We start from the raw sequence: 23,460 nt of genomic DNA, 5'->3' as shown, positions 1-23,460 counted from the left end.
GGGAAGGACTTTAGAAAGGGAAATTTAGATTGGAATCTAAATTGCTGACCGCCTCAAATAGTAGGGACATGAGGGATGCTGTGTACATAACCCTACAATGCATTCTCTTTAAAACAACATTTGCAGATCAACTTTAAGGTAATAATTAGTGAACAGCAAAAGGTTCAGAGCTCAGGCTGAGTTTGGATAACCACACAGAAATGTGGGTACTTGTCTGTGTGACCATCTTGGAGCTGTTTTAAAAAAAAAAAAAAAAAAAGGATTGGAAATCTCATGAAAACTTCCTTTCTTGAACAAGTATTATGATATTTCTGCTTCTATTAAGGAAGCACATAGTCAGTACTAAATGTGCTGGGTTTTTGTTAATTTCTTTAAAAGTATATATGAACCTCAAAAGAGACTGGAATTCAGTTCATGTTTGGGGTTGAAATTTGAATGGATGGCATTTGTTCATTTGGGCTTGAATTTGCAAACCCTTATTCAGTTTTTGGGTTTAGTATACAAGTGTCTGGGTGGCATTGGTGGCCTGTGGTATACAGGACACCAGACAAGGTGATCTGGGTGGTCCCTTCTGACCTTAAACTGTATGCCAATTATTCTAAGTAAAGGTTTGAGGGGTCAGGCCTGTTATCTGAACTGATTCATTCAGCCCTAGAAAAAACTAAACTGAGGATGAACCAAAGATGCATGCCCTTTAGTGTTTGATGTAATTGCTGAATTTGAGCTGTATCAGCATAAAGTATGAACTGTATGTAGGAAAATAGATATTGGTGGTGTAAGTACTAGCCAGTGGATGACTGTGGAAACTGTAGCTTTTTTCCATTCTGAATTCCATTACTTTTAATGACAGATGATGTAAGTAGACTAAGGGTATGTCTACTCAGCAACTAGACACCCGCAGCTAGCCCATGCCAGCCAATTTGGGTTCATGGGGTTTGGGCTGTGGGGCTGTTTCATTGCTGTGTAGATTTATAGGTTTGGGTGGAGCCTGGGCTCTGGGACCCTGTGTGGTGGGAGGGTCCCAGAGCTTGGGCTCCAGCCCAAGCCTGGAAGTTTATACAACAATGAAAGAACCACACTGCCTGAGCCCCATGAGCCTGCCATGGGTGGGCCAGCCGTGGGTGTCTAGTTGCTGTGTAGACATACACCAAATGGCTCAAATGAATGTTATGAGATAGAGAGCTTTTCACCTCTACAATAGCTCACTGATTCAGATGCATTTGCAGATGAGTCGTGAACAAAAGCCATTGGTATCTGAAGTCACTCTGGCCTATGTGAAGTAAGTTAGTAGTCTTTGTCAAGTTCCTGCTGTTCAAGTTTCCATATTACAAAACCACTGGCACTATGCTAGTGGATATTCCAAGAAGACTCCATTAGAATCTGTCAACTTGCTTGAGTAGCCTCAAGGAAAAATAGCCCAATAGAGCTATTGCTCCGTCCCTCACTGGAAACAGTAGGACCCAGATGAAAAATTTTCCCCAGAGTAATTACCAACTTAATTGGCAATAGGTATTTTGCCCTGGAATGTAACAAAGAAAACAACATTTCCGTAAATGGTGGGCAAGGAGAGGCAAAATATTACACGTCTGAGCCAGGTTTTCACTTGCTGTACTGTAAATCATTTGCAGCAGGCTGCGGATCTGGCCAAAACATCTCTTGCTAACTTATATAAGGTATCATTACAGGTAATGATTACTGAAGAGTCCAAGCTTCCAGATATCCTTGGGAAGTACCAGGGGAACTGATGGATTATTAGCAACACAGAACACTATAGAACTGACACTTGTTTAAAAAAACCCAAAGCTCTAATGGATTGTATTAGGTGTATACTTCCTCATGTTTTTATTGGTGTACAGAAAGAACAAAGACTAGCATTCACTTCCTCACAGTTTGATTGAAAATGTATGTACTAGGATTGGATTTAGAACAAATACTGATTGAGCTGACAGGAGAACAAGGAAGAGTCAGATTTTTTTTTTTTAAGTTTAAATTCTATGGAGCAAGAGAAAGTTTCAAGTGCAAGATTCAGATTCTAGCAGGTTGCATGATCTAAAAGAGAAGTCTCTGGACTGAAACTCAAGAGATCTAGGTGAGACCCTCAGCTCCATTCCTGCTGCTTTATGACAGTTAGAGGGCTAATGCAGTGCAAAGGAGCCCTAAAAGCCCTATATCAATCACTGTATCCTACCAGGGAAAGATTATTTTGGTGAATGACAGCCATAAGGCTGCCCTCTGAGGAGTCCCTCACGAGTCCTGCTGTGGAGAGCAGTTCAAGGTGGGGTGGGAGGGGCACTTTGGGGTGGAGCCCAAATATACATCATTGCTGAGTTTACAGGAAGTGCTGAGGCCCATAGTACCTATAGGACAGCCCTGGGTGACCCCCGCCCTCCCCAGTGAAGTGTAAGTTATGCCTGGGGCTTGCAGACCACAAAGTAGCCTAGGTTTGGGTGGACTCAATGATGGTTCAAACCACACACACATCCCTGCCATCTTCCACTGCACTGAGAGTTCTGCGCTGCGCAGAATCTCACCTCTTGGTTCTATTCCTGGTTCCGACACTGACCTGCTGTGTGATCTTGGGTGAGTCACTTCACCTGTCATGCCTCTCTTCTGCTTCCATCCCTTCTCTATGTAGTAGAGCAGGTCAGGAAATTTCAGATAAAAATGACCTGTTGAATTGAAAATCTTTGCAAAAATATGGTGGGTTTTTTTCAAAATTTCCTGTTTCTTCTCCCTCCCTTTCTTCTCCCTCCCTTTTCAGGTTTCACCTCTTCTGTTTCTCCCCCTGTTTTTCAGTGGCAAAAAGATAAAGAAAAAAAAAGAGGATGGAAAAATGGGAAGAAATGGAAGGAGAGGGGGAGAAATGCCTGAATATTTTTGCTAAAAAACCACAAGAACAGTTTCAAATTAACCAAAAAAAAAAAATCCTTTTCCTAATCTGTGGAATGAAAGTTACTTCAACATTTCTGAATTTTTTTGGTGAAAATCTGTAAAGCTCTATTGCTTTGTCTGTTTAGACTGAAAGCTCTACGTGGCAAGGACTATCACTGTGTTTGTCCAGTGCCTAGCACTATGCAGTCCTGATCTGTGTGGGGGGTCTCTAGATGTTATGTTGATGGTAATATAAATACATTCCCTCTTTATCAACTATAATTATAAATAGTGTGTTAGATATTCTCTGTGTAAAACATATATATGTATGCACATTATGGGCTGCATTGTAACCCACTAACACTATTGTAAATCTGGAGTAACTCATAGAATCATAGAATATCAGGGTTGGAAGGGACCTCAGGAGGTCATCTAGTCCAACCCCCTGCTCAAAGCAGGACCAATCCCCAACTAAATCATCCCAGCCAGGGCTTTGTCAAGCCTGACCTTAAAAACTTCTAAGGAAGGAGATTCCACCACCTCCCTAGGTAATGCATTCCAGTGTTTCACCACCCTCCTAGTGAAAAAGTTTTTCCTAATATCCAACCTAAATCTCCCCACTGCAACTTGAGACCATTACTCCTCGTTCTGTCATCTGCTACCACTGAGAACAGTCTAGATCCATCCTCTTTGGAACCCCCTTTCAGGTAGTTGAAAGCAGCTATCAAATCCCACCTCATTCTTCTCTTCCACAGACTAAACAATCCCAGTTCCCTCAGCCTCTCCTCATAAGTCATGTGTTCCAGTCCCCAAATCATTTTTGTTGCCCTCCGCTGGACTCTCTCCAATTTTTCCACATCCTTCTTGTAGTGTGGGTCCCAAAACTGGACACAGTACTCCAGATGAGGCCTCACCAATGTCAAATAGAGGGGAACGATCACGTCCCTCGATCTGCTGGCAATGCCCCTACTTATACATCCCAAAACGCCATTGGCCTTCTTGACAACAATGGCACACTGTTGACTCATATCCAGCTTCTTGTCCACTGTGACCCCTAGGTCCTTTTCTGCAGAACTGCTGCCTAGCCATTCGGTCCCTACTGAATTGTCTACCGAAGACAATGGAGTTCACAAAGGTCCATTGTCTACCGAAGACAATGGAGTTCACCTTTAAGGAAACGATTGCCATTGTCACCATTGGTCTTGTCCATTTCTGCCAGGTGCTCAGTGCCTCATCCAAGGTGCAGAGTGCCATCAGCTCCCAAGTTCAATGCAGCACTTTGCATGAGGTCCTTAGTGTATTGAACAATCAAACCATATAATGCAAGGTTTGAGTGTGTGACTAACCTCTCCCCAGGGACAGGAGGAATAGAGAAGGTTTCTTGATTGCTATTTCTGCAAACCTGAAAAAGAGCTAGTCACTAATGTGCATTTCCATACCTGTGCATGTAGCAGTGGTCATGCTTATAAGTGTGTGTGAGTTAATGTTGGCACGGGACTCGACAAATGTAAAGTCATAGCTTTAAAATGATGGAACAGATTTTCTTAAACTGCTCTGACATCTAGCTCTGCAAAACAATCTTGAATAAAATTGCTTCTTTAGGCTTGAGATCTGAGCATTTAAAGGGCAATACAATTTCAGAAAGAGGATAACTCCTCTTCTTTATGATGTGAGACAAGACCTTTTTCTCTTAGATGTGTGCTGTTGTATATTCTGTACAGACCAAAAGCTAGATAGAGTAGTTCCACGCAAAAGGATGGTAAAAGCACTACTACAGGATGTCAAATATTCCTTTCATTAAATTTGAGTCAATAGTTATTCAAGTATCAGAGGGGTAGCCATGTTAGTCTGTATCCACAAAAACATATATTTTGGCATCAGCTTTCGTGGGTAAAAAACCCACTTCTTCAGATGCATGGAGATGCATGGAGACTCCACGCATCTGAAGAAGTGGGTTTTTTACCCGTGAAAGCTTATGCCGAAATAAATTTGTTAGTCTTTAAGGTGCCACTGGATTCCTCGTTGTTAATATTTGTTCAGAATTCTTATGCACTAGCATGGTGCTATTGCAGTTTGATCCTCAAATCTCCAGGGGGATGTTTACATTTCCTTCCTTTCCTCATTGTTCCTTTCTCCCCCGCACACCTTCAAAAACCTCAGTCCCTTTTAAAATTTAAATACATTTCTCTTCACACTAGATTTTGTCCTTCTGAATACACTATTAAAATATCATTCTTCTGCTTTAAACTACGTAGGTATCACTTAACCACACAAGGCAAGTTGGAGGTAAAGTTTAAATATTTTCATTCCTCTACGCCTGATGGAAATGATAAAATAATTGGATGGAAATACTTTTGTATCTATCAGCCTTGTTAAAGTGTCAGCTTGATTTTTTTTTAACATAAGGTTTATATGATTTTATCTAGACCATAAATTCTCTTTATAAGGAATTGTCACTTGGGTAGATTTTTGAACCTCAAGATTCTGGCTGTGAATAGACGATAGGAATTCAGGTTTGGCACTCAGAGGTATGGCTGCTGCCACCCCTTCATTTTATTGGACCTTCAGATTTAAAATCCTATCTGTATTAACAGTTTTCTCTGTATCATAGCACAGTAAAGTGTACACATTGATTCCTTCCAAAGAAATCACATTCCCCATCATTTATTTTAGTTAAAGCTCTATGAAATCTATTGCCTTTTTAAGGCAAAAAGTCATTGAGTGCTAGATGGGTTGGCATCAACCCACTTTACCTTTTGAAAGCTTGAATACACAGCACTCAATTTTAAGCAGCCCTTTTAGATGCTGAGGGAAGAAAAGGAGGTTTAAAGAACATATTCTAATCTCCCTGTGGATAGGAAATTCAGTTGGGAAAATTACAAACAGGGATTCCACCCAAAATTAGTTGTGATCCTCTGTTGATCTAAAGAGTGGACCCAGCATTTGTACCCGCTTCAGGATGAATGTATTGTCATTGAAAGGTACTTAACCACTTAGGACAGATTTGGTTCTGTTATTTCGGAAGATCACTATTGTCTTCCTTTGAGGTGGTAGGATGCCAGCTTTCTCATATAAGTTATAGTTTCATAACTCTTTCAAGAAACCATCCCCGATGAAACAAACTTACCAGAATTACCATCTGTTTTTATTTAGCATTATATTGCAGTGGCACCTAGAGGCTGACCAGGTTGAGGATCCATTGTGCTAGGCACTGTACAAACATTCGCAATGTTGTACAACACTAGGCACTGTGCAAAGAGGTACCCCTGCCCCCAAAGTTCTTACAATCAATGATCTAGCCCTCGGGGGTGTAGGGGGTAAAAATTGAAGATGTGGTATTGGAGCAGCTACAGTTCATCTGGATTCCATAGATTTCCTTGCTTCCTATCAAACTGTTTTCAGTTTAGACCTGGGATCAAGTTCACTGCTGGTGTAATTGAGTACAACTCCATGGTCTTGTGTCTGCTTAGGCTAAAGCTGAATTTTGCCCTTGCTGTATAATTTACTATGTAAAAGAAACCTGCAAAAAGAAAAGGATTGTACCCACACACCCCAAGCACGGAAGCCAGTCAGAACCTTTAGTATTATCTTCCTGTAATATTATCTGTTTATGACAAATATTCAATAAACAGAAATCATACAGAAGAAGAGAAAATAGATTATGTTGGATACCACTGTACATAGATATGACTCCTTTATGCTCATAGTACAAGCAGCCAAAGATAAGGGTAATGTTCAACTTTTTATCTGATACTCAGATTAGGGACTGGTTTCAGAGTAGCAGCCGTGTTAGTCTGTATTCGTAAAAAGAAAAGGAGGACTTGTGGCACCTTAGAGACTAACCAATTTATTAGGGACTGTCATTCACCGTAGGCTTGTGCAGTCTTCAGCACAGTGAAACCCCAATCGTGGTTGTAGCCTCTGGGCACTGCAGAAATAACCACAACTCCTACTATTCTTTACTATTCAGATTGAAGCTTACGTCGGTGACTTTGGAGTAGATCGCAAAACCTTCATTCTTCTTTGAGTGCTGTCCCTCTGGGTGCTCCACTCTAGGTGACGGTGCATCCCAGTGCCGTTGATAGGAAATCTTCAGTAGCAGTGCCTGGTCGGGAAGCACACACTCAGTTGGTATCTCCTGTCTCGTTGGAATCTTCCTGAGTGTGTGCATCCTGCACCCTCCTCAGTTCCTTCTCAACCATGAAGACAGGACTCGGGGCAGTGCTGCTTCTTTTCCCTGGTCTCTGTAGGAAACAGTAACAAAGACCATAGAAATAGTTATTAGTTACATCCCAGTTGTTTCCCTTCCTTTAGAAGAGTTACTAAAAAAACTTTTCACCTCAGGCTTGTCTCCCACTGAGACACTTTCCCCTGCCATTTCTAATTCAATATGCCAGAGGCATCAGGATTCAAGAAGTGTGTTTTCTGTCAGGACTCCATGCCAAGGTCTGATGGGCACTCACGATGTGTGAAGTGCCTTGGAGAAACACACGTCCCTGCAAAATGCCTTCACTGTGCAAGCCTCAAGACCAGGGCTTGGCATGACAGGGACCTGCAGCATAAAATGTTACTAATGGCAAATCTCTGCAGCTGCCTTTGGAGACTGGGAAAGTTAAACCCTCTCCCTCACACTTCCCAACCAGATCAGAGTGAATTGGGAGCATGGCTTCACCCTCTCTGTAGCAGAGGCAAGAAGCCCAACAGTCTCCGAGGAGAGACTTTAACAAGGGTAAAGAGTCTCCCGCGCGATCCTTACCCTCTGCACTGACAGCGCAGAAGGCAGGTGCTTCAGGCTGTCACAACGCCTCAGCCGTGGCTCCCGCAGACCACAGAGGCAGGAACCTGACCTCCTGTGCTGGGAAGAACGTTGGCACCAACCCCCTCCTGGCTAAAAATAGCTGCGGTACCAACTGCGCACTCTGCCCTGGTGCTGGGAAGAATGTCGGCACCAAGCTTGCCTCCCACTCCGGCACCAGCAGCGGACCCCCTGCAGGGCTCCTCCACATGCCCCGGGCACCAGTGTGGCTTTCAAGTGACAATGCGCTAGAGCATAGTTCAGGCTCAGCGCAGCCCAGAAGCAGGAGCAACAGTTTCTCACTCGAGATGACCTCTCAGTACCACCTGAGCCTAACTTCCCGCTCCTGGACACACACGGCTTATTTTTTGAACAGCTGCTCTCCCCACCTGAACTGGCTACCTTTACTGATAGTGAACCTGACGTACAGCAGCAGGTGGAGTTCTCCCCACCTGCCTTTCCTCCTCCACCGGAACCTTTTCCGCCTCAGGTCATGGCTCACAACCACCAGTCTCAGTTTCCCTACTTCACCCCTCCGTGGACAGCACCTGGGTTCTCCTACCCTATGCCTTGGCCTCAGTGGTACCCTTGGCCACATCCTCCTACCATTCACCCTCAGACCTCTTCTACCAAACCACTACCTCCTTCTGTGCCTCGATCTCCAGCTCCGTCCACTTCTAGAGTGCCTGAACCCCCTCCTGAGAACATGAGCTATGGCCCATATCCTGACTCACTGACCCCTGATTCTCCATCAGCTCCAAATGGAGCCTTCTTCCCTCCGCCTCCACAGAACGTGGATGACTGTAAACAATTTCAAGAACTTTTCAAGAGGGTGGCACTCAGTCAAGACATCCCCTTAGAAGAGGTTCAGGAAACACAACACAGACTCCTCAAAATGCTTCAACCCTCTGCTCCCTCAAAGATTGCGCTGCCCATAAACAAGGCACTCTTGGAGCCAGCTGACACTCTGGCAAACTCCAGCTTCTTTATTACCAACTTGAAAAAGACTGAACGTAAATACTATGTTCCCGCTAAAGACGCTGACTTCCTATTTTCTCATCCACAACCGAACTCTCTTGTCATGGATGCAGTTACACAATGGACAAAACAGCCGCAATATCGGCCCATTCTGCAAGACAAGGACCTTAAACACCTCGACGTCTTCGGTCGCAAGGTCTACACGTCCTCCACTGTACAATTCAGAATTGCAAATTATTCTGTCCTCCTCGCCATCTACAACTTCAGTAATTACAATAAATTTTTTGAATTTGCCTCCTTCATTCCAGAGAATAGGAGAACAGACTTCAAATCAATCCTGGTTGAGGGCCAATTAATTTCCAGAACGGCCCTACAAGCAGCTCTAGACATGGCAGACAGCAGCCCGTACTACTGCAACTGCTGTGGTTATGCGCAGATCTTCATGGCTCTCTGTATCTGGCATCCCTAAAGATCTGCAGACCAAAGTGGAGGTCCAAAAAACCCGATGAACTCCTCCACACCATGAAAGATTCTAGAGCGACACTGCGCACTCTGGGCATTCACCCATCTTTCCCCAGGAGACAATACCAACCCTACCAAAGACCACGCACACAACAGTATTATCGGCCTCAACCCAAATCATATGACATAACTAGGAGTCATGCTAGACCGCCTAAGCCCAGACAAAATCAAGCTCAAGCAACCACCTCCCACCCACCGGGGAATAAACAACAATTTTGAAACGTTGGTTGAGGGTCTGCAGGACCTTCCCTTGAATCCACCGCCTACTTGCCTGTTTGGCCACCGCCTCCAGAGTTTCCAACATGCCTGGCAGCGGATTACACAAGACTTCTGGGTCCTCGAAATAGTTCAGTCCGATTACTCTATCCCCTTTATATCCTACCCTTCCCTGTCCCTCTTCAGGGACCCCTCTCACAAGCACTTACTTTACGTAGAAGTGACTTCCACTAGATGCAGTGGAAACTGTGCCGACACAACATTGAGGGAAAGGGTTCTACTCCCATTACTTTCTGATCCAGAAAAAGACGAGGGGTGGAGGCCTATACTGGACCTATGCCGACTGAACAAAATTCGTGAGGATACAAAAATTCAAGATGGTCACACTGGGCACAATAATTCCTGCACTGGATCAAGGGGACTGATTCACAGCCCTCGAACTACGGGATGCTTATTTTCATATACCAATTCATCCAGCTCACAGACGCTTCCTACGATTCACAATCAGTCACAACCATTTTCAATACAGAGTTCTTCCTTTCGGACTCTCCACAGCACCGAGAGTCTTTTCCAAGACTCTGGCCTTGGTCGTGGTTCACCTCCACAGACATGGAATCACACTTTTTCCCTACCTGGATGATTGCCTCATCAAGGGCAACTCCTATGGCGAGACACTTCAAGCTACCCATTTCGCCATCTCCCTCTTTCACAGCCTAGGCCTCCAAATAAACATCCAAAAATCCACCCTGACACCTACACCACAGATCGAGTTCATTGGAGCTCATCTGGACTCAATCCAAAGCAGAGCCTCACTCCCAAATCAGATTCCTCACTATCACACAACTGATACGCACACTCTCTATTCATCCCAGGACACAGACAAGAATCTGCCTATAGCTCCTTGGTCACATGGCAACCACCACCTTCGTGGTCTAGCATGCCAGGCTACACATGAGATGTCTTCAGGGCTGGCTCAACTCCAACTTCAAACCCAACAGACACACCTTAGGGATGCTGCTAACTCCTCCTCCCAATCTTCTAGCTTCCCTACGCTGGTGGACAAGACCAGAAGACCTCTGCATGTGTGTTCCCTTCCAGCAATGATCCCCAATGCTAGGCTTACCACGGACGCTTCCCTAATCAGCTGGGGAGCACATCTAGGGGGACAAAGGGCACAAGGCCAGTGGTCCACATCAGAGATGCGCCACACATAAATCTCTTAGAGCTCAGAGCAGTGCGACGAGCATGCCTTCACTTTCTTCCCCTCATAAAGAACAAATCTATTTGGGTCTTAACAGACAATATAGCATGTATGTTTTACATCAACAGACAATGGGGAGCCTGATCACATTCCCTAGGCATGGAAGCCATCCGACTATGGAATTGGTGCATGCAACATCAAATACAAATCATTGCCTCATACCTATCTGGCTGCCACAATATTACTGCCGATGCACTCAGCAGGCACTTTTCGACAGAACACGAATGGGAACTGCACCCTGCAATACTTCAACAACTATTCTCCCTCTGGGGCACCCTGTCAATAGACCTCTTTGTCACAACCCAGAATCGAAAATGTCACCTGTTTTGCTCCAGAGTGGGACTCGGGACTGCATCCCTAGAAGACACGTTCCTCATCCCGTGGAACAACTCTCTCCTGTACGCCTTCCCACCAATCCCTCTGCTACACAGGGTTCTTCGGAAGATCGTAGACGATAATGCGCGGGTCATACTTATTGCCCCAGCTTGGCCCAGACAGTCGTGGTATCCTTACCTACTCCCCATGTCCTCCCGTCATTCACGGACTCTCCCACCATAAAACAATTTCTCATGGGCCGACAAAATCTCTACCCTGAAATTTACCCAATGGCAGCTACATGGAATCTTAACCTCATTCTTCACGGTCTTATGGAACCTCCATTCAAGCCCTTGGCTACCTCGTCTCGTCTTCATATGTCCATGAAGGTAGCTTTCTTAGTTTCAATAACATCAGCAAGGAGAGTAGGTGAAATAACTGCCCTGATGGCCTATCCTCCCTACACAACCTTCTCCAAAGACAAAGTCACTCTGAGACCACATCCTAAATTTCTCCCTAAGACGGTATCCACCTTAACCAACCAATATACTTACCTACTTTCTATTCTAAACCTCACGAGACTCCGCAAAAGGCATCCCTGCATACTCTCCATGTCAGGCGAGCAATTGCCTTTTATTTAGACAGGACTAAGCCATTCTGTAAGTCCCCATGACTCTTTGTCTCCATTACTGAAGGATCAAAAGGTGCGGCTATCTCTAAGCAACGTCTGTCCAGGTGGATCTCTAACTGCATCAGATCCTGTTACAGTACTCAAAATATTCAACTGCCCAAAGGCATTAGAACTCATTCCACTCGAGCTATGTCGACATCCATTGCCTTCCTACATAATGTACCCATTCCTGACATCTGTAAAGCGGCTACATGGTCCTCTGAAAACACGTTTGCCAAACACTATGCTGTCACTCAAGATACCATGGCAGACACCATAGTAGGCCATACACTACTCTCTACAGTACTCACTGCCGCATCTCCAAAGTCCCACCGACCATAGTGGGTACTGCTGCATATTCACCTAGAGTGGAGCACCCACAGGGACAGCACTCAAAGAAGAAGAAAAAGTTATTCACCTTGCAGTAACTGAAGTTCTTCGAGATGTGGGTCTCTGTGGGTGCTCCACTCCCCGTCCTCCTCCCCTCTACTTTGGAGTACTAGTATGATTTCTCCACGGTAGAGAAGGAACTGAGGAGGATGCGGGACGCACGCACTCAGGAAGATTCCAATGAGACGGGAGATACCAACTGAGTGCATGCGTCCTGACCAGGCACTGCTACCGAAGATCTCCGATCAACGGCACCGGGATGCACTGTCACCTAGAGTGGAGCACCCACAGGGATACGCATCTCGAAGAACTTCAGTTACTGCATGGTGAGTAACTTTCTCTTATGCCTGGATAGAATTACACACAAACGCAACAGAAAAAATTGTTTTTCAGTTTTCTGGCAGATTTCATCATTTGCATGACCCAAAATAAACACCATGGCCCACGATGGAAAGAAAAGTGAGATATGCATCACAAAAGTGATAAAGAACAATTAATGAAAAAGGAATTAAATTTCTGAAATACTTTGAGTTAAATAGAATAGAACAAGACATTCCTACCTTTGTATTTGCAAGTATACATACCCATGCATACATCAAGAATATAGACACTTGTTCTGAGGACCACAGGGAGGTGAGAGATAGACCAATTGAAAGTCTCCAGGGGCAGATAAAAGGGATAAAAATAGGGGTGTTATTGTGATAGGCTTCTATAATAGACGAGCAAATGAAGAGGAAGTGGATGAGGCATTTCTAGAACAAATAACAGAACTATCTAAAACACAACACCAGGTAGTAAATACCTAGACAGCTGTTGGAAAAATAATAAGGCAAAACAAAAAATGCCCAATAAATTATTGGAATGTGCTGGGAACAACTTTTTGTTTCAGAAAGTGGAGGAAGTAACCAGGAGGACAGCCATTTTGCACTTGATTCTGACCCACAGGGAGAAATTAGTAGTGAATCTCACAGGGTAGAAATTGGTAGCGAATCTGAAGGTGAAAGACAATTTGGGTGGAAATGATCATGAAATGACAGATGCCATGATTCTGAGGAAAGGAAGGACTAAGAGCAGCAAAGGACAATGGACTTCAGAAACTCAGACTTCAATAAACTTGGAGAACTAGTAGGTGAGGTACCATGGGAACAAAATCTAAGGGAAAAAGGAGTTGAGGAGAGCAGGCAGTTTCTTAAGGAGACAGTATTGAAAGCACAATAGCAAACTCTCCCAATGCAAAGGGAAGATAGGCCAATATGGCTCCATCAGGAGCTCTTTAATTACATGGAAATCAAAAGGGAATTCAAGTGGAAACATGATGAATTGTTAAGGAGGAGTGCAAAAGAATAGCATGAGCATGTAGGGACAAAATCAGAAAAGCTAAGGCACAAAATGAGTTACACTTATCAAAGGACATAAAATGTACTAAGAAGAAGTACTTTAAATACATAGGAGCAAGAGAAAGATGAAGGAAAATGTAGGCCCTCTACTTAGCAGGGAAAGAGAGCTAATAGCTGATGACATCAAGAAGGCTGAGGTGTTTAAAGTCTTTTTTGCTTCAGTCTTCACTAAAAAGGTTAATGGGGATAAGATACTCAACACACTATTAACAACAAGGGGAAAGGAATGCAAGCCAAAATGGGGAAAGAACAGGTTAAAAAATATTTAACATGCAAGATGTATTCAAGTCCACAGAGCTGGATGAAATTAATCCTAGGGTACTTAAGAAACTAGCTGAAGCAATCTCGGAACCATTAGCAATTATCTTTGAGAACTTGTGATGGATGGGTGAGAGAAGTACTATCTGGGAACAAAGCAGACCTGGGAAATTATAGAACTGTCAGCCTAACTTTGATACCTGGAAAGACACTGGTACAAATTATTAAACAATCAGTTTGTAAGCATCTAGAGGATAGTAGGATTATAAGGAATGGCCAGCATGGATTTGCCAGGAACAAATGTCAAACCAATCTTCTTTCTTTCTTTGACCGAGTTACTGGTCTGCTGGATAGAGGGGAAGCAGACATGATATATCATGATTTTAGCAAGGCTTTTGACCTAGTTCCATATAATATTCTCCTAAGCAAACTAGGGAAGTATGGTCTAGATGAAATTACTGTAAAATGGGTGGAACTCAAAGAGTATTTACAAATAATTTGCTGTCAGACTGGAAGTGCATATCAAGTGGAGTCCTGCAGAGGTCTGTCCTGGGGCCTGTACTATTCAATGTTTTCATTAATGACTTGGATGATGGAGTGGAGAGTACGGTTATGAAATTTTAAGATGACACAAAGCTAGGAGGGGTTGCAAGCACTTTGGAGGACAAGTTTAGAATTCAAAATGACCTTGAAAAATTGGAGAATTGGTCTGAAATCCTTAAGATGAAATTTAATAAAGATAAGTGCAAAGTACTTCACTTAGGAAGAAAAAATAAATGCACAACTACAAATTGGGGTATAACAGGGTAGGTGATAGTACTGCTGAAAAGGATGTGGGGGTTATAGTGGATCATAAACTGAATATGAGTCATCAGTGTGATGCAGTTGCGAAAAATGCTAATATTCTGGGGGGTGTGAACAGGAGTGTTGTACGTAAGACACAGGAGGTAATTCTGCTCTACTTGGTATTGGTGAGGCCTCAACTGGAGTACAGGGTCCAGTACTGGGCACCATGCTTCAGGAAAGGTGTGGACAAATTGGAAAAAGTGCAAAGAAGAGCAACAAAAATGATAAAAGAGTTAGAAAACCTGACCTATGAGGAAAGGTTATAAAACCTGGACATGTTTAGACTTGAGAAAAGAAGTTAGGGGAACCTTAAGTGTTATCATAAAGAGAATGGTGATCAATTGTTCTCCGTGTCCATTGAAGGTAGGGTAAGAAGAATTGGGCTTAATCTGCAGCAAGAGAGATTTAGGTTAGCTATTTGGAAAAAACTTTCTAACTATAAGGGTTAGACATTTTTCACAACCCTGCGCAATGTAGCTAGGTCAACCCAAGTTTTAGCTGAAGACCAGGCTTCAGGCAGGAAGACCTGCTTATTGTTTTACTCAGCCTGAAAGCACGGTTCTGGTAGTTCAACACTATTACACTATGGCTGCGTCACTAGCACGGTTGCACTGCAGCTAAGGATCTGTTTGCATCTTTATTAGGAAAGCCCATTTTCAGATATTTTACAGCTGTTCAGGGCTGAAACTTCTCATTGTGTCCTTTAAGAATCACAAAACCTGGAGTCATTGAGAGATGCTTAAAAACACGATAATGACTATTTGTCATGACTATTAATCACAAAAGAATAACACAATAATGAATAACAGATTAAAGACTTAACCAGCATCTTTCACAATGTGCTGAGGAGCCCATTAAGTTCTTCCGCCATCTATTAGAGTTGTTCTTATTTTTCTTCCCCTTATGTCAGTTATATGAAATCTCTGCCAGCTGGCTCTTTTCCAGCTGCTCTGTACGGGAATTCAAAGTCCCAACCCTATCCCGCAGCATGCACACACTTCCTTATTCACTATCCATCAGTTAGATTAGTTTGTCTTCCAGCTGTAGTCATGAGGGAGGAACCACTAGGGACATTTTCTATGCACATAATTGCCACTAGAAGCCATCACAAGCCTCACTAAATAGCGTGGTAGGGATATGTGTAGTAATGTAATGTATTAATTTACAAAGAGAAACCAGAAATAAGGCTGCAACCTGTGTCTGATATGAGCATACTGTTGATGCCTGCTGTAACGAAAGAAAATTTTCTTGAGTCTATATCAAATTAATGTCTCCAATAGCCTTTCAACTTTCAAAGAAAAAGAAATATGCACTGGTATTTTTTAAAGTCTATTAAAATATGAAAGCAAATATAATACATGGATGAGGATTAAGAAGTGGCATGAAATTTCCCTGCTTTGGGGTATTTAGGTTAGTGTAATAATATTTTACGAAAACATTTTACATTTAATTACAAAATTGTGTCAATTGGCAAAGTTTGGATCCAGAATCACATCAGTACTTTCCCTAAGTTGTACAGCAGAGGATGGAAAGTGGGGGAAATGTTCTGGTTCACATCCATCTGTAATAATCACACACTGAAGAAAATGATGTATGGGTTACAGTGAAGTTGGTGAAAGGTGCCAGACTGATAGCCTAGAGACTGAACTCCATGTAGACCCTGAGACATGAGGAGCAGAAGGGAACACTTCCCCCGCACCACAGTGTCTCCAACTTCTATGAAGCTGGGATTTTTGAGAGACATTCATTATTCTAGCAGTTGCTGTGAGGGAATTATGCATTGTACTATTTTCTAGGGGGAGAAACTGAGGCATTGGGAGGTTGTGACTTGGCCAAGCGCTAACTGTTATAATGTTTGCCCAATGTTCATACTCTGAAAGTACACAGACTAAACCAGCTCTGCACCATAACTACTTTGTAGTGTTCTTCAGCCCCCTAACTACTGATGTCAGGTGTATCCTAATAAACGAGGCTAGACAACATTGTCTTAAAATTGAATAGTTCTGTTATACAGACAGAGCCCTTATGCTGCAGTGCTGGTCTCCCCTAACGGCTTCTGGCAACACCCCTTAAACACTTCTGCTTTCACTTTCACATTTCCCCTGAGTCACCCCGAAACCACAACCACCCACAACCCACTTAGGTCCAGAGCAGAAACCATTATTACAGTATCATCACTATTATTTTCTACCCCTCCTGAACACAGGAGTTAGGCTCAGCCAATATCAGGAGCCTGAAGAAACACTGTGTGAACCTGAATGGTAGCATGTGAAGAAACCCCCCCCTCCACCCCATCTCATGTAATGTGCCCAAGTGCACCACAGGCAGTTGCACTGAAATTTCCACTGATAATCCAGATATCGGAAAATCTGAGCATCTTCCACTGATGTGTAAAAGTTCACAGAGAACACTACACGTCATGGCAGAACTGCAAGTCGGACAAGGGGAAATGGAGGGGTTTTAACCTTTGTGACACATTATTTCATTGAGCTAACTTTTGCTGTAAGAAGCAAATAGGCAAAACCAACCAACCCACCACTTTTCAGTTGCTTTTTGGTGGGCCTGGGCCAGATTTGTTTTCCCAAGCTTGTGCTGCTCTGTTGATTCCCCAATGGCACTTTACAATGCATTCTGGGGCACAATATCCACTGGAGTTCCTGAATGAAGCCACATATGAGAAGAGGACACAAGGTGAGATTCACATTAGGGACCAGACACTTGCTGGGTGGCCCACAGTTCTTTCATCAAAAGTAGGGTGACCATATTTCCCAAAGGGAAAACAGGACACTGTATGGGGCTGGCCTGAGTCACTTGCCCGAGCCCTGCCTCCCCCATGGGCAGGGCTCTCGTCCAAGCCCAGCCTGCTCTCTGCATGTGGCTGACGTTGCTGCTCACCCGAACTGTGCCTCCTGCCCCTTGCAGGGCTGGTGTTGCCGCCTGCCCCCCTGCACATTCTTCTGTGCCCTGCTAGGGGTGTGCGCCCCACTTTCTTGGCAAAAGTACGCACTTGTCACATCTGTTCTTGCCAACTGATGATCAGTTGGGAAGAGCAAGTGGGACAAATGTCCACTTTTGCCTAAAAAAGTCAGGATGGCCAGGACAGGTCTTAAAAAAGGGACTGTCCCTGTCAAAACGGGACGTATGGTCACCCTAAATGGGTCATAGGCTTGATCACATTAGGGAGGGTCATACATATGCTGGGATGTGCAGCCTGAATTTATTGCTGCTGTTTGGTACTCCATGTATGACCTTTCTGATGGACGAGAACAAATCACGGATTGTATACCTCCTCTCCAAGCACTGGGAGCAGCTGTCGTCACGCTGGGGAGACGCAAATCCTTCAGAGCAGTAGGAGCAAGTGTGGATAGGGGTAGGAAGCAGTAGGGTTCTTCTGGTTAATTGCACTCTGGGGAAGAGTGGGTGGATTGGATGCCTGGAGCAGTTGTATGTATGTGTTGGGGAGAGACACCTGGAGGTGGGAGTACCTGGGACAATGTGCTTGTCTGGGGCAGAGATCAGTGGTGGAGCAGGTGGATAGGCCCTAGGGTTAGGGACCTGATGGTGAAGAGGGTAAGGCATATGGTGTCCCATCTTCTGTCACTGCTGTTGCCTCCTCCTCCCTTTCCCTGCTAACTGCAGCTGCTGGACACCTGAGCAGGAGAGAACAGTGAAAATGGAGGGAGAGAGGATGGCTGTTTAGAAGGCACCACAGTGTCCTCTCAATATCAACATGGTAAACCTCAGGAAAACCCTGCTGCAAATGTGCAGCCACACTGGATGCATGAGCATCCAGCCAGGACGGATGCCACTCGGCAGGCCTGGGGATTGTGGGTTGGATCATATATTATTATGGGACTGTGATGCTGAAGTACTAAGACAAAATTGCCAGTCTGTAACAGAAATTCCAGCCATGTGGGAGATTAAAAAAAACACACCACAGCAGCATATCTAGCATGTATAATTTTTCAGCTCCAGTGCAGGTTATTTTAGTATTTACTGGGATCACAGATCAGTGGGGTAACATTTTAAGTCTGCTAATAACTAAAGATGGGCCTGAATCAGCACTCCTGACACATCCATGTTTTTTTGGGTTTTTTTGGCAATGGAGGTAGTTAGGAACTTTAGCTATCTAGACAGGTGCCCATCTACCTCTCTTTCTTAGGTTTGTATATTGTGTCGATCATCATTTTGGTTTCTGAGTGCTGATACTATCTCTAATACCATTTATATGTGCACAGGCTAAGAAAAGGAAAATCAAATCTCATGCTTCAGACTTAAGCAGATCATCTCAGAAGTGTGGAGGAATTGGCCACCATCTTCCCAGACACAGCAATGCATAATTGGTTAGGTGCATTATGAATTCATTTTGTTTGCCTCTGAAGCATCAGCTAGTGGCACCTACTAATGGTAGGCTGCTGGACTTGAGCTGATTTGCTATGGTAAATCCTACATTACTTGGGAATATAATGGGTTGAATAAAACCAACCAGTTTTCTGTGTGCTTCTGCTGCTTTAGTCCTTTGATTTGTTCTTTGTTTTCTTGAAGTGTTTGCAGGTTCCATAGCCAATCCTTTTTGCCAAAACAATGCTATATATGCCTTGTGTCAAAATAAAAGCAGCCAGAATGCTTCTAAATATATAAAGTTTTAGCTTTCTAAATATATCTATTGGAATTGGACTAATCTAAGTGTCTTTTGTCAATGAGCTATGCTTTACGCTCATCCTTTGTTCAAAAATAAAAGCAATGTTGACACCTGCTATAGCACATGATCCACTGCATTTCATTCATAAACCATGTTAATCATATAAGCTAACGGAGGTCTCAGGGGGTCTCAGAAATATTGGAACTCCCAGAGAGCTGACAGGAAACACTTTCTCTCATTATTTCTCCCCTCTCCACATGGTGTCTCCTTTTCAACAAGTATCTAACTAGCTGTTGCAATTAGATATTTATTTGCTGTGCAACCAAAAAAAAAAAAAAAACCATGGGGAAGAGATGTTTTGTAATATTTGGAAACTTGCCTCAGGGCCAGATTTTTAAAGGTATTTAGGAACCTAACTCTCCTTAGGAGTCAATCGGACTCAGGCTCCTAACCAAGTCACTTTTGAAAAATGGGACCTAGGCTCCTAAGTCACTTAGGGCTGGATTTTTAAAAGTATTAAGGTGCCTAACTCACATGAAATACCTTTAAAATCTGGCCCTAAATGACATAGGAGCCTAAGTCCCATTTTTAGAAGTGGCTTGGGAGCCTTAGTCACATTGACTTTCAGTTTGGTTTAGGCTCTTAAGTGCTTAGATCAATTTGAAAATGGGACTTTGAAAATTTTACCTGTTATCTGCAAATACGAACATTTCTGACAAAAATTTCACTGGAGCATGTTAAAGTAGATTAGACCCTTCCCATATCAGAGGCTCAGGGCCCCCAGAATATGACACTGTCAGACTGTGACCAATAAAATAAATAGAACGTGGCATGCCTTACTGTAAGTGTCTAGTAAGCAAGCAAATCACTTCACACAGAGGGAAGAGAATGTCTTTGGGAAGGTTGGGATGCAGGCTCAGAGGTCTTAGGACTGGGCAGGATCCCAAGCTGGGAAGTTTTCTGTTTGTTTATATTATCTTATTTTGCTTTCTTGTTGCAAACATTATCCCTGCAGAAAGGGCCTTGCTGACTGCAACTGTATTTTCTGATGAGTCATTCCAACAGATTGCCGAGTCCAAGCTACACAAGACAAACTTGCCAATCAAAGAGTCAAGGATGTGTCTGATTCATGTCACAAAACAGTGCCCCCAGGCTGATAGCTAAATGTACTTATATAATATTTTATATATATATCTGTAGTCAACTGAGTTATTTAGTTACTACTATAACCATGGCAAAATACTCACAGAATCAAAAGGGAATGTATGATGAACTCTTTTAGCACACCCCCAGAAGTTCTCTGCTGTAGCAGGTACAAACATAAAGGCTCATTATCTGACGCTGCTAAACTTAAGGATTTTATTTAGGGAGTAGGTTGGTAGATAGTAAGAACTGCTGGTAGTTGGTAGAACTAATGTTGGGTCGCCCTCAAAGTTATATAAGTATGATAGAATTATAATTATGTAGGAGTAGAAATAAAGATAGACAAAAGAGTATATAGGTATTATAAAAAGGTATAAACATCAGTTCCATGCTGTTGAATTTCACTCTGTAACGAATGCAAGGCCAAAGTGCTAAATATTTCAGGCCGGTACAGGACAAAGAGTCTGTGCTGGAAAGTAATAAGAACTTTGAGGAAACAATGTTGTTCTTTAAAACAACACCCTGATGCTCTTCCCCTGCGGGGGCCCCTTGTCATGCCTATGTAAATCTTGGTATCCAAAGAGGGAAAAATAGATAGTGGGATAAAACTTGTTAAATGAATCAAGAGTCATAGATTGTGTTGTTAAGTAAAAGAATAGATGATGAGTGCATGGAATTGAGAGCCTGAAGCAGAGAAATAATTGGTTAGTAAACGGTGCCAGCCTAATCCTAAGAATTTCAACCTTGATATCGACGGGCCGAAGAATATGCAAAGTGGAGATAACCGGATGACCCCCGGAGGGCGAACCGGAATCCACCCAAAACGCATCAAGGAAGAACAAGAAGATAACACCTAGCCATCATGGAGCTGTCATGGATGTACCACCTGCTGATTGAGCTGATCGATGGTCATCTCAATTGTAAATTCAGCATGATGAAGCAACTTCCATAGACTTGTATTGAACCAGAGACCTATACAAATTGGGTCAAGGGACTCTGTTCTTTGAGTCTGGTTATACGACCACCCTCCAGGAGCATCGGATACGCATCTGACAACGACTCGGCTCCACTCTCATGTCCAGGCCACCTGGCCAGTGACTTGGCACGAGCAACATCTAGGCTGGTAACTATAACAACCTTTATGTAGAACCTGTGTGTGAATGTCTGTGTGTGTGAATGGATCTATATAGAAATTGCATATAGGAATATTTTGTTGTATTTATAATAAACGTGGCAATTTGCCTTTTCCCTCTTACAAGATCCTGTTGGTATAATTTTTATTAGTGTAATACTAAAAACAGGCAAACATGAATAATTTGGATTATTGCTAGATTTTTTTTTTTTTACTGCCTGCAAGCTGCTGCATTCCCAGGCCATTAATATAAGTTCAAGAGTTAGAAATTAACACACAATAATTAACTTAATAATTTGAAACAGCCTGTCTCTGTATAGACAAACATTTGCTTTAGCTGGTGGGACTCATTAAAAATAGATCTTGCACACCCACTAGTATTACAGCTCTTAAGACTGTGTCTGGTTCGATGTAAATTTCTCTTGAACTGAATTAGTAGAATGGACATTTAGAGACAATTCAAAGGGCACAGCTATAAAAAAAAACCCCTCGTTTTCTGTTCATAAGAACACTGTAATAGAAGAACGTGAAGCACACTATGAACATAGAATCATAGGACTGGAAGAGACCTCAAGAGGTCATCTAGTCCAGTCCCCTGCACTCATGGCAGGACTAAGTATTATCTAGACCATTCCTGACAGGTGTTTGTCTAACCTACTCTTAAAAATCTCCAATGATGGAGATTCCACAACCTCCCTAGGCAATTTATTCCAGTGCTTAACTACCCTGACAGGAAGTTTTTCCTAATGTCCAACCTAAACCTCCCTTGCTGCAATTTAAGCCCATTGCTTCTTGTCCTATCCTCAGAGGTTAAGAAGAACAATTTTACTCCCACCTCCTTGTAACAACCTTTTATGTACTTGAAAACTGTTATCATGCCCCCTCTCAGTCTTCTCTTCTCCAGACTAAACAAACCCATTTTATTTCAATCTTCTCTCATAGGCCATGTTTCTAGACCTTTAATCATTTTTGTCGCTCTTCTCTGGATTTTCTCCAATTTGTCCACATTTTTCCTGAAATGTGGCACTCAGAATGGGATGCAATACTCCAGTTGAGGCCTAATCAGTGTGGAGTAAAGTGGAAGAATTACATCTCATGTCTTGCTTACAACAATCCTGCTAATACATAGCAGAATGATGTTCGCTTTTTTTTTGCAACAGTGTTACACTGTTGACTCATAGTTAGCTTGTGGTAGACTATGTCCCCCAGATCCCTTTCTGCAGTATTCCTTCCCAGGCAGTCATTTCCCATTTTGTATGTGTGCAACTGATTGTTCCTTCCTAAGTGGAGTACTTTGCATTTGTCCTTATTGAATTTCATCCTATTTACTTCGGACCATTTCTCCAGTTTATCCAGATCATTTTGAATTTTAATCCTATCCTCTAAAGCACTTGCAACCCCTCCCAGCTTGGTATTCTACGCAAACTTTATAAGTGTACTCTCTATACCATTATCTAAATCATCGATGAAGATATTGAAGAGAATCGGACCCAGAACTGATCCCTGCAGGACCCCACTTGTTATGACCTTCCAGCACGACTGTGAACCACTGATAACTACTCTCTGGAAATGATTTTCCAACCAGTTACACACCCACCTTATAGTAGCTCCATCTAGGTTGCATTTCCCTAGTTTATTTATGAGAAGGTCACGTGAGACAGTATCAAAAGCTTTACTAAAGTCAAGATATACCATGTCTACCACTTATTACCCTGTCAAAGAAAGCTATCAGGTTGGTTTGACACGATTTGTTCTTGACAAATCCATGCTGACTGTTACTTATCACCTTATTTTCTTCTAGATGTATTGCTTAATTATTTGCTCCATTATCATTCCAGGTACAGAAGTTAAACTGACTGGTCTGTAATTCCCCGGGTTGTCCTTATTTCCCTTTTTATAGATTGGGCACTGTACATGCGGCACTGCATGAATATGCTGCATAAGGGTGGTTAAATTAACAGCTGCAACATATCCCCTTACTTTGGGAGTTAAAGCATCAAGCTTGGGTCTCTCTCTCTCTCTCT

The sequence above is a fragment of the Natator depressus genome, chromosome 1 (genome assembly GCF_965152275.1).
Source record: "Natator depressus isolate rNatDep1 chromosome 1, rNatDep2.hap1, whole genome shotgun sequence".
In the NCBI taxonomy this organism is placed as follows: domain Eukaryota; kingdom Metazoa; phylum Chordata; order Testudines; family Cheloniidae; genus Natator; species Natator depressus.
This window is presented reverse-complemented; position numbering follows the sequence as displayed.